The sequence below is a fragment of the Pelmatolapia mariae genome, linkage group LG9 (assembly GCF_036321145.2).
Source record: "Pelmatolapia mariae isolate MD_Pm_ZW linkage group LG9, Pm_UMD_F_2, whole genome shotgun sequence".
NCBI classification, from domain to species: Eukaryota; Metazoa; Chordata; class Actinopteri; order Cichliformes; family Cichlidae; genus Pelmatolapia; species Pelmatolapia mariae.
The window spans coordinates 30,903,257-30,916,544 of record NC_086235.1 but is presented as its reverse complement, the minus strand read 5'-3'; positions in this window follow the sequence as shown (position 1 = coordinate 30,916,544).

The window sequence follows — 13,288 nt, the reverse complement described above, 5'->3', positions numbered from 1 at the left end:
CTGTAATGGTCTATTTGATTCACCTTTTATTGTTTATTTTATTTTATTTTAACCTGCTAAATACGGGACAGACTTGACGGGGGAAAAGAAAGGGGAGAAAGAAAGAGGGAAAGAAAAACAGCGGGGAAGAGGGACGGGGATAAAGGGCAAAAAACAAAAACCAACAAAATAAGTAGACAAAAAATACATATATCAATCACCTGGATCACCTGTTGAGAAAGAAAAAAGAGAAAACAAGCAGAAGGAAAAAAAAGAGCAACATAATAAACAACATCACGATGATCTATGGGAATATAACAGTATATACTAAATATTAAACATTATTGTGCAGCACGTAAGATCGACAGCGCACAGTGTGCTTTGAGGTAGGAGCCAAAAAGGGTGTAGTTTGTGTGTGTGAGCACCCGTGTGTACACCTGTGAGCATGAGCGTGCTTGTATTTAAAAGGTTCCTTCATGTAATGATCTGCTAGAGGGTGTGGGGAGCCACAGCCCCGTCCTCCAGGGCATGAAGCAGGTATGGAGGAGATCAAAACTCCAGACATTCAGAGGCCCTTAGAACACAAGAGACCAAGGAAGACCAACAGAGGGGCAGCCGCGCCACTATCCCAGAAAGAGCTGAGGAGAGTCCCAGATGAGGGGTCACTCAGCAGCCGCGGAGCAGAAGCCAGGGGGAGTTGTAGTGACGTGCCCGTGAGCTCCGCCGGCAGCCAGCAGTGCCAGAGTGACCGAGCCCCAGGCCGAGAGGCTGAGGGCACCCCGCCCCCAAAGTGGCCCGAGCGAGCCCCAGGCTCCAGGCCCCGTCAAGCAGCCACCAAGGAGTGAGCCGGTGTGTACCTAGACGCCCACCCCCGGACACAAAGAACCACCAACGCACTGATGTCTGAGGGCGTCTGCCACTGGCAGGGGTAGTGGTGGGGGGAGATAGGCCTCCATACCTTGGAGGGCCTGAGATGTCCCTAGAGAGGTGGCGTCTGATACCCAACCTGACATATAGACACAGACATACAGGCACACACAGATACAAACATCCATTCCCACCCTCATGCTCTCATATGCAATTACTCAACACTCACCCAACGTGGAGACAGACATAAAGAGACACTGTACACACAATCACACTCCCCAAGCGTACTTTATACCCCAGGTCTAGGTACCCTTGCCCCTGGAGGGGGAAACTGCACCCAGACCCAGGTAGTGTTACAGACCCAGGTAGTGTTACCCTTTTCCCTGGGGTGGAGAGAAGCAGACTGCCCGACTCGGCAGCAGCAGGGAGGCCCCACATTCCAGACCCCAATCGGACGGCCAACTCCTCCTCCTAGCCCCCCCGCTCCAACAGGCTGCAGAGAACGGGGGTGTGTGAAGACTCCAAACCTCCCTCCGCCCGCTCATATGTAGTGTTGATGCATGTGTGTTCTAAGGTGCATTTAAAACCCAGGAGGGCATGGAGCTTCCTGCCAGAGAGCAGCAGGTAAGCGCATAGCCCCTCCTGATAGCCCTCAATGTCTACATGTATTTAAAATTGAGAGGTGGGCAATGGCGCCAGGGGTGAGGTTGCACACCCTGATGGTCTTTTGGATGCCGTGTAGCGTGCCCACCCCCAAGGTCCTATATGTATGTGTTATGAGTGTGAGTAATGTGAATGTCTAAGTTGTGGGATAAAATTGAGGCACAGGCAGCCAGAAGGGGACAGAGGGGGGGATGCCTCCCCTGCACCCTGGTGACACACCTTTACCCCAAGGCCCTGCATGTCTGGGTGATTGTGGTGGAGCGGGAAGAGGGAGGCAGCTGGAGATGGGGAGGGAAGGAAGGAAGGGAGGGGCCAGCTCCCCCGCTGACCCCAGTAGGCACCCCCATACTCTGCAACCCGCCAGGGAAAGGGGGCCCAGGCCCATCCAGACTGGGGCCCAGTTCAGCAGCGCCGCCTGGCCCCACAGAGCCCGGGACAGCCCACCCGACCCCACCACAGACAAAAAACTGCACCCACCCCGTCATCCACTCATCTTCCAGACTACACAAGACAATAGACGCCCAGGCTGAGATCTTCCTCCACCTCTCCTATATCTCCCCCTCCTGCAGAGAGAATTCCTGAGGAGAGGAAAGCTCCTGCAAGATGTAACAGCCTCCCCCACCAGTTGAAGAGCCCACCAGGTGGCTCGATGCACTGGCGGCACCCTGCGCCAGGGCTGGGCCCCCATACACCCACCCGCCCACAACCCCGGCAACACACCAACCAGGACCCAAGCCCCTGAGGCCCAGCCAGGGCCCTAGCCCAGAGACGGAGCACCCCCAGAACCCCACGCCCATCCCGGACCCACCCAGGGGCAGCCAGGCTACCAGGTCAGTAACCCACGTCCGTCAGCACAGACCCTCCCCTAGCCCCGCTGCACGCAGCCACGAGGAAACTGTCACCTAAGAGCCAACAGAGCCCTTAGTAGGCCATGACCACAACCCCGGGTTGAGCCCTCCAAGGAAGATGCTCCTGGGGAATCCCCCGACGCCCCAAGCCTGTCCCTACCCCCACACCAATCACAACAGTGAAGGTGGGACCAAACTATGACCCCCCACCCCCACTAGGTGATGGAGCTGATCAAAGGAGCCCAGAGCAATTGATCTGATGTGGTGGCAGAGGCTGTATCAAGACTAATGTGATCTAATAGATAATTTCTATATTGGTTAGAATTAAGATTATTTTTATTTTTCCAGTTCATGAGGACTGTTTTCTTGGCTATGCATAGGGCAGTGAAAACCATGTGGGCTATATTCTTTTCTGAAGTGACATTATCTAAGCTGCCCAACAAACATACTAAAGGGGAAGTTGGAATGTTACATTTCAGACACTTTGATAAGTCTTCACATATCTCGCGCCAAAACTTCTGAACTGGTGGACAGAACCAAAGAGCGTGGATATAATTGTCCGGTGAATTGGTTTGGCAGTGTGAGCAGTTGTTGGTAGACGTAAAGCCCATCTTGAACATCCGATGACCTGTATAGTGCACTCTATGTAATATTTTGTATTGAATTAATTGAAGACTGGGATTTCTAATTAAATGAAAGGTTTTTAAGCATATCTGAGACCAGAAGTTTTGGTCTAAGTTAACTGATAAATCCGCTTCCCATTTTGCAATAGGAAGTGATATTGATTCATCTATTTTAGAAAGCATTCTGTATATTTTGGAAAGTAATTTTGGGGTTTTAAGAGTAAGAAATTGTACCACACTTGGTGGTGTTTGTAGTTCAACTTGACCCGGTTTAAATTTCCTTTTTACTATGGATTTAATTTGTTGATATTCTAAAAATCTTTTCTTGTTGATCCCATATTGTGTAACTAGTCTGTCAAATGGAATAAATTCTGTTCCTTCTAATATATGTTCTAAGTATTTGATTCCTTTACAACTCCAATCTGGAAAGTTTATCATATTATTGTTTTGTAATATATCAGGGTTGTTCCAGATAGGTGTGCGTTTGCATGGGATTAATGAAGACTCTGTCAACTTCAGAAACTCCCACCATGCTGTCAGAGAGGAGCTGATGTTGACGCTTTTGAAGCATTCATGTCGTTGAATGTTTGAGCTGATAAATGGTAGATCTGAAATCTCTAGATTATTGCAAAGTGCTTGTTCTACATCTAGCCAAGGTTCATCTAAGAGGGTATGTTTTAGCCATCCTGAGATAAATTGAAGCCTGTTCGCTAAGAAGTAGTGCTGAAAGTTAGGTAGTTCTAATCCTCCTTTATCCTTGGTCTTTTGTAGTGTTTTTAAGCTTATACGTGGGGGTTTATTTTTCCAAAGGAATTTGGACATATATGAATCTAGAGATCTGAACCAATCTTGTGGCGGTTTAGTTGGGATCATTGAGAATAAATAATTTATTTTTGGTAAGACCATCATTTTTATAGCGGCAACCCTTCCCATGAGTGATATGGGTAAACATTTCCATCTAGCCAGATCACCTTCTACTTTCTTTAACAGTGTGATATGGTTTAATTTAGTCAGATCTGCAAGCTTGGGAGAAACATTAATACCTAAATATTTTATATTTCCCGATTGCAGTGGTGTAGAAGAAGAATTATGGAAGGAGCAATTAATCGGGAGGACTGTAGATTTTGACCAGTTAATTGAGTAATCTGATATTCTTGCAAAAGAGTTTATCAATTCAATCACCCCAGAGATATTGGTTTGTGAGTTTTGGAGAAAAAGGCTGATTTTATGTTCCACGTTCTTGCATTTTATGCCCTTAATTACTGAATTCTGTCTAATTGCTGCTGCTAGTGGTTCAATAAAAATTGCAAACAGTGAAGGGGAGAGTGGGCATCCCTGCCTGGTGCCCCTCAGGAGACAGAAGCTGGAGGATGTCTGGTCATTTGTTCTGACACATGCTGTTGGGGAATTATAAAATATTTTTAACCAGTTGATGAAAGAAGATCCAAAACCAAATTTGTGTAAAGTTGCAAATAGAAATTTCCAGTTAACTCTGTCAAACGCTTTTTCTGCATCTAAAGAAAATATTGTAGTTTCAAGGTTTTTACTTTATGAGTAGTCTATCAAATTAAGTAATCTACGTGTATTTGTTGATGAGTGCCTACCTTTTATGAAACCAGTTTGGTCAGGATGAATTAAGAGGGGGGTTATTTTCTCTAATGTCTTTGAGAGAGCTTTGCAGATTATTTTAAGGTCTACATTAATAAGGGATATTGGACGATAGCTTGAGGGATATACAGGGTCTTTGCCTGGTTTTAGCAGGAGATTAATGTTTGCAGAATTCATATTTGATGGAAGTCTGCCCTTTTCTTTGATTTCCAACAATGTTCTGTAAAAAACTGGTGCTAGAATCATCCAGAATTCTTTGTAGAATTCTGCAGGAAAGCCGTCTGGACCTGGAGCCTTATTATTGGGCATACTTATCAGGGCTTCCTGGAGTTCACCTGGCGTCAGTGGCGAATCCAGTGCCATTGCTTGAGTGTCTAATAATTTTGGAAGAGTTATGTTGTCCAAAAACTGATCAATTTCCTTTTTAGATGGGTTTATTTGTGGTGAATACAACGTTTTACAGAAATCCCTGAAAATGTTGTTTATTTGTTTCGGGTCATATACTGTGTTCCCAGATGAATCTTGAACAGCACATATAGTTGTTTTTTCTTTATTTATTTTTAGCTGGTTTGCTAGAAATTGACCGGATTTATTACCATGTTCATAATTTTGTAAGCGTAGTCTTTGTACTAAGAATTTTGTTTTTTTATCAATTATCTCAATTAGTTCTAGTTTTGTTTTATTTTGTTCAATGTTTCCTGATCTTGGTGTGACACGTAGGCTTCTTCTAGGGATTTGATGGTTTTTTTCTAATTCCTGAATATTTTTGTTTTCTTCTTTCTTTTTATGTGATGAGAAAGAAATTATTTTACCTCTCATCACAGCTTTCCCATAGAACAGATGCTGAAGTTCCGGGACTATATTTATAGTCTAAATATAGAGTCCATTCTTTTTAAAAATATTTAATAAAGTCTTCATCTTTAAGCAGTGATGTATTAAATCTCCAGTTTTTACTTGGCGTAGTGTTATTCTTGTGCATTAGTGTTAGAGATACATGAGCATGATCGCTGACAGCTATAGGGTGAATCTTCTATGCCCAGATCTTAATGTTCCTAATCCCTTTATACTCATGAGTTACATGTCATCAAAAAATATTTTAAAGACCTAAGCTGCATGTGTGACTTTAACATTTAACAGAATCTCTGTACGACTCAAGCGCTCAGTGCCGAGTAAACCAATGTGCCCAAGTCACATCTGTCTGAATTTCACTTTGGACCAAAGTAAAGGTGTAATCATGACCTACTCTAGAAGAGGTTGCTTTTCTTTTGCAGTCAGTAGCAGTTCCACATCAAAAGCAATACTTTTGCTTCTTTGCCTGCCTCTCATTAACTTGTACGGAGCATGGCATTGGAGCAACCTGTGTTTGAATCTACCATCAGCAAACATTACTATAGCATCAATCAGCTAACTTGGATGATGACATGCTAAGAATCTTCATAGTCCTGGCTTGCTGTAGAGACTAGGCCATCACTCTGGTATCAGCTGATTTGGGGGTAGTGCAGCAGGTGGAGCAACCAGCGCTACTCTGAAAACAAAACCTGGTGCATCTCCTGTAAATTCTGTTCTCCAGTGGTAGCTTGACAGGATTTCATCTGACATTGCGTTTGCTATTTTGTTCATTGACTTTCTTTGACATGATTGAACAGAGTACACAATAAGAAAAGATAAAGATCACACACTCAATGTTCAGATTAAGTATGTATTAAGTAGTGAAATTGTCTGTCAGACGGACATGCTTCTGACATCAAGTACATCAGAAGCACGAGTCAGCAGTTTGTGTATAATAGCTATGACTGCCGGAAGGGGAGCACAGATCTGGAATCTTCAATTTCTGTCTTTGCTTGAATTAGTAAGTGCAGGCACTATTAAGAGACGATGATTCGATGAATGTTGGACACGGTCTTCCCATGAAGTTTTATTGATCCCCATCTAAAAATATTTTTGAGACATATTAAAATACTCTGCTTTAAATAATAACTCCTGTCTGACAGGTTATTTCACAAGAAATCCCCCTGTTTTGTTTTTTATTTCATTAATTCTGCTTATATGTAAAGTTAATTGAAAAGTGCTCCCAGTGTGTGGTGGATGTTTCAAGTTTTCACATTACAATCAGATAAGGTGCTTTTTGGCACCTTAAAAGTTTAAACTATTGTGATTTCATTATGCTTGTACACTTTTCTTCTATTAAATGCTACACATCTAACAGTCTAGACAGTGAAACTAAAACAACCAGTGATGTAAGATTAACAAATATATTTTTGAGTGGCAGGGGGCTTGACTGAGTTGCGATAATGATAATAAAAGTCAAGATAAAGCTCATAAAACTTCAGACCTGTGGTATCATTCATGGTTATGTGATCTGTTTATTTTTGTGTAACTACAGGAGAGCTACAGGACTGACATTCAGACTTTAGACATGATCAAGTGTCTAAGCAGTGACAACAATTAGTATGACTTTGACAAATTACTTGATGACCCTCAGTGGAAAAGCAGGTTGATAGCAGTAAACCATTGCATTATCCACATGTGCCCATTACTTTTGGATCATATGTTTACCAGGAAGATGTTGTTAACAGCAGTCTGTGAATACATCAATAGCAGCGATAGATATAGAACACCAACTTGCGTGCATCAGGGATGTTATACCATCACCACATGTTATTTTTATGGGGGCTTTCAGTCATTCACGACTAGCTGTGTCACTTTTTCCACTCGCATGCTGTTGTCATAGCTCTCCTTTACTATTGTCTCTCCTTGAAGTCATTATTTGTATAAAATGTAAAGTTTTTGTACGGATTCTATCTGCTCTGATCTTTTATGTAAGTCTTTGCTTTTAGATTTCAGTCTTTTCCACTGCTAACAAAGGATCAAGCGTGCGTGCTGATTTTATAGACATAAGTGATGTGTTGGTTAGGGCCTTTTAGAAATGAACCAAAAATGGGCATACTGAAAGAATCAGCCTGTGAGACTGACTTTCTGTGATTTTCTAATGTCAGTAGATGCAGGCTGACAGGGCCTTTAATCATTTGTCTTGATAGGCAGGGGTTTATTTAAGTGTCATCTAGCCTGGTTCCTACAGTAATGACATTTGTGCGATGGTTTTGGACTTGCACTTTAGTGTCAGATGATTTTTAAATCAGTAATTTTCCCTCTTAAATAAACAATGTCCTCAGAGCATGCCCTGGCAGCTCAATACATTTCCACTAGTACTCTCTTAAAAGAACAATTTAATTTTATTTATTCTCTTAGTCACTGTGAGTGTGGGACTGTAATATACAGCAAGCAGTGACTTAACACCTTGGTACCAAATTAATCAATTCAGAATCAAGTCCTTTCAGTTTAGCAAAGGAGCTGATAAGCTAGTCTGTTGTAATAATTGCTATGATAAAAAAAAAGTACTATACGAAGTTTGAAGTCTTTTTCCAGAGGTAAGATTATGTGAAAATCCCTTTTTTCTTATGTGTAGTTCAGATTTCAGTGGAATTCTAAAAATAACAAGAAAAAGGGTTCAGTAGCACTCACAAGGCTTTCTGCACTTCATATATCATAACTGACACAATGATATCCTGCATTTAAAGTCTAGGTTAAGTCCTCCCAACTGAAACTGGAGTGTCTGCTGCCACACTAAGTTAGCGTGAATACCTTCACTTGAAGCAAAACTACAACAATATTATCCTTTTAGAACAAGATGGACAAATCAGTATCTCCTTAACACACACTTTATACTTAATGATTGAAGCATAACTGCTAAAGAGAGAAGTTCCCTCTTCATGGAACAAAATAAGGCTTTCAGCGGACGTTTTAGTAATTTCTTAACAAATAAGGCTTTAAAAAAACAACTAAATTTGGGAACCAGGCTAACTGCAGCTTGGCATGGTGATAAAACATCTTAACTGCCATGAGTAATGTGGCAGCTTAATATACTTGCTGCCAGTACAGGCTCTCTGCCACACTTAATGACTTGTCACACTGTTGCTATGTAAAACAGTTATCCTGCTACTGATAATAACAATAATAGAAGTAATTATAATGATGCCATTAATCTTATGTAAAGCACATTTAGTGACACTTCATTTACAAACACTAAAAAACACTTTGGTTGCCCTCACTCTAAATTTAACATGTCACAAAGGTATCTTAGTAAGAGTATCAACAGGCCGAAATATGAATAGAGTTCTCTCATTTTGTGGTTTGGTTCCCGTGTGTGTTGTGTTGTATTTTGTTTTTTGGATGACATGCACAGTTGGATATGAATGAAGGTGAAATTGGCCACCTCTTCGGGAGGAAACCAGCATGATGCACAGCAAATGTTTTTAATGCCCACTTGAATGTGTAAGTGGATCTGTTTTTTCGTACTCTCTCAGGCTTATTTGAATCACTTAAAATGTCTAGGTCAGGCAAAAGCTTGGAATGAAGCGACAGAGCCATTACTGTCAAAAAGGAAAGGCTGTTAATGGTAACAGGGTTTTAGGGGCATGTGCTCATTTCAGAATCAATCAGAGGCTGAGTGGCGTACTGAAATGAAAATAATTTTGGAATATGTTTTGTTACAGCAATAATGAGAGGCAGAGTCTGTTTTCTTCTCTTTTCTTTCATTAAGTTCATAGTCAGATGAAACAGAGCCTGTGGCCCACTGCAAACAACAGGATTCTTAGTTACTTTTTCATTAAGTCTGTTCCCTTTTGCCTCCTGGTTGTCTTGGTCTCGTCTGTGTTATGTCACTCTCCATCTCTCTCTCTGCTCTCTGTGGCCTTTGCTCTCGATATTTAGTCAGTCTCGTCTGAGTGTTTCTTTCCCCGTCTTCCTTTGCCTGAGTCATCAGCTTCCTATTTTATTGTGATAGTCTCTTGTACTTTGTGCATTATGTTCAGTTCTACTTCCCTTTCTTGTTAGTCTGATTTGGTTCACCTGTGTTACCTTATGTCTCCCTGATGGCCCATTGTGTGTATTTAAGCCCTCAGTTTACTTAGTTCTTTGTCACATTGTTGTTGGTCTTCCTGTCACTCTCTGTGTTCTGTTCGTTGTAATGCCCCAGTTTGTGTAGGATTCTAAGCATATGTAACTCAGCAATAAAGCTACACTTCAGTACACGTCTGTCTCCAGAGTCTTGAGATAGGGTTCTCACGCCATCTGCCACACACCTGGATACAACACTGTGACTGATGTTTTGCATGCTCTGGACAGTATAGACAGGGCAGGGAGGACTTGCAATCAAGACAAGGAGCAGCACTTATTAGCCATTTTCTTGATTAATGATGGATCAAAATGAAAGATGATTGATGCCCTGAAATATAATTAAATTCATAATGTGTGTTTGTCAAAAAGCCACATTGCCATAACCTCATGTTATTCATAGGAGTACCAAGATGCCTGGGTCAAAGCTATATGTATGAGGAAAACCTTAGTAGAAAGCCTGCTTGGAAACACTGCAGCATTATTTTGTGCAGATTTATGGATGCATCCAGATGTGGCTCCTTGAGTCTGTATACTGAGGTGTTATGGACACACAAAAATCCTGTAAAAAGCTTTAACAAAAGGGTGAGGGAATAACTTTGCAATGGAAAGTCACAACTGCCAAGTTGCGGACTGTATTTGCCAGAGCAGTAATGCTCGGGGTCAAGATTGTGGGGTTCGCTTCCAATTACTGACTACCCCTCCATCTTACCTCTGTTCCAGCCCTATGATGAGCAGACCATAATTGCCTCGCTAAATGATACTTCTCCTTACCTCACAGACACTCTCTGCTCACCCAAGTCATTCAATGCTCTACAACATTTAAAAAAAAATAGATTGATTTATCTGTTAAATTTCAAGCTCAGCAGATAACTTTCTCTTTCTAAGTTCATCATTCCTGTAATATCTTACTTTCACTTCAGCCTGCCTGAAAACTCTATAAAACATCTATAAAGCACAATTTCATCTTTCTACACTTGGTTAGACTTGGTCACTTGGTTGTGACTAGCACAGATGAATGAAAACAGGAAAAGGCAAACAATCAATCATAAAAAAAAAAATCTGCTCCACAAAGCTCCACTGTGGTTCCTGCGTCTTCAGATAAACTTCCAGTTGTGCGGAGCCCAGTCCTTGCAGTAAAAGCCGCTTCGGGCAGTTTTGTGTAATGTTGCTCTTGCCATCACGTAATTACTTCAGCTGGGATTGGGTTAACAAAAATAGACACAACCTACTGTTCATTTATCAAAAGCTATGTCTGTGATTACAAGACAATTCTATTGTAGTCAAGTGCAGAAGACACTTCAGCAATGGCACAGGAAAACCATTGTTTTTTGTTATGGTGAATTTCACTGAAGTTATCTTTGGCAGCTCCTCTGTTCATTAGCTGTGTTTTCACTTGCGAGAATAGGCTGTCTGTCAGTGGACCCTAACCAAAACCAAATGACCTTGGCCATCTACAATAGCTTACAGGCCATGATGCCAGCAACCGTAACTGTGAATAAAAACAGTCGTAGAACTTAACTGTACATCAGAGGTTTGTTGAGGTTTTTGCAACCGCATTATATCCCTTTTAAATGTTTACTATAGTTTACCACTCTATAGCAGTGGCAAACAAGGCAAAATCACAGCAAAAGAGGGAGGAAGTGTTTCCAAGCCGCAGCAAAGCTTTGGTTATGCAAATAATGTACAAGGGACAACTGTGAGGAACCGTGGGAAAACTATCTGTACTGCTGAGTTACAGTAAGATATAGGACGTAGTGTGGCTGAGAGCTCTTCAACCAATTACTTATAACTAATAACATTCAATAATGGCACCTGTAGAGCAAACCCTCACACCTCTAAATACATGGGATGCCAGAGAAAGGGAGAATAACAGCCATCAAGAGACAATAGATATTGTCAAAATAACAGAAAATGCATTTATTCCTTTTGATCCATCACCTGTCCCCATTGTGGATATACATGTATTTTTTATGTTGATTTAGTCAAAAACAGCAGTTACAAAGAAGCAAAGATGAGGTGGGTTGCAATGTGGTTTGCAGATGTAACTAAGCCTAGGCATGCATGCCCTATGTGGGGTTTTAAAAGAGTATTGGCTGAGATGTCAGCTGATGCTGACTGGCACTGAGAATAGCTTAATTTGACTTTGTGGCCTAACTCTATGTTTACTTTTTATTAGAAAAGCTAAGGTTGGTGCTCTAGGAATAGTGATAGTTGTTAGCCTGTTGGTTAAACCACTTCACATTGTGGTCTAGAAATTTCTCAGCAACTATTAAATGTATTAGAAGGTGATCGAAGAATCAAGCCTGTCAAATAAAGTGAAGTAGTCTAAAAAAATCTAAAAAAAACCCAACAACAACACATCATGCCACCATCCAAAGAAACTCATAACAACCAACAGAACAGAGAAGATGATAATGTGATGTCTGGGCCTGCTTTGCTCCTTCAGGACCTGGACGACTTGCTATACTCAATGAAACCATGAATCCTGCTCCCTATCAGAAAATCATGAAGGAGAATGTCTGGCCATGATTTTGTTCCCTGAAGCTTAAGCACAATTGGATCATGCACCAGCACAGATTAAAATTTTACTCTTGAGATGTCTGAGGAAGGAGTACCCCAGCTTTAGAAATACTCATTGGGTCCGAAGGAAGCCTGAAACCCATATTAAAAGATATTTAAGTTTGCTTTTTTGCATGATTATATTTCATCAAATCTTGGCTCCTGGCATTACCCAATACTGCCACTCTGATTTACTTCCTCCTACAGTCAAGCGCTGCTCTGTCACTGCAGAACCACAGTTTCTCTTTGTCACTGCAGCTGACCATCTGCTCATTGCTGCTCCAACTCAGACCTGTTTCACCACAGCTGCTGCTTGTCAAGCACAAAGGAGAAAAAGAGAAAAAGACGTGGCTCTTGGCAGAGAAAACAAGGTCCCCAATACGTGACTTCGATAACATCACATGAACTGGTCTTCCTTTTTATCTTAAGGGTTTTATCTTAAGGGTGATGCCATGTTTTAAACATGACATACTGATTTATGCATCCACCTTGAGCAATCTAACCAGCCACTGCTTGTGATTGGTTAGGATAATATGTTAAGGCTATGTCTCTTTCTGTACATCCAATCAGCTAACATGATCTTTAAAGTTTGCAGTATAATTTACAGACAAGACAAACAGCCTCATATGAGGTGTCTCTTAAAATGTGATGTGTCTGACTCACTGTTATTACTAAATTAGGTCCAAACATACATATTCCCAACCTTGCGTTGATGTCATACGGTTTTACAAAAGAATGACATCAAGTCTAGGATCTAAACACGGTATCATTAACTGGTCATGCATTGATGCTTCAAGAAATCTCCTGTTTTTAAAATTTGTAATTATGCAGGTAGGTTACCCTTTTATCCCCGGCTTAATGACAGATTTTAAAAGCTTTGTTTATTGTACCTGCTGTGTTAAATGTGGTTGTGGTTTAATTCCTAGTGTTTTACTATAGGATTGCGGTCACTGTTAGGAGCTGAGCTGGTCAGACTAACATACCTAAACCCTGCCCTGTCCCAGACTACATGAGTGAGAAAACACAGTGAAGCAGAGGCCAGAGCACTCTTTATTCTCTGCTCATTTAACCTCACCCTCAATACCGCCGAGCTTTGCGGAGCTTCCATCTGTGCCTCATTGCTTTTACGAGGCTGTTAAGGACTACAATACCCGTCTTAATTAGCAGTGGACACAAATGCAGCCT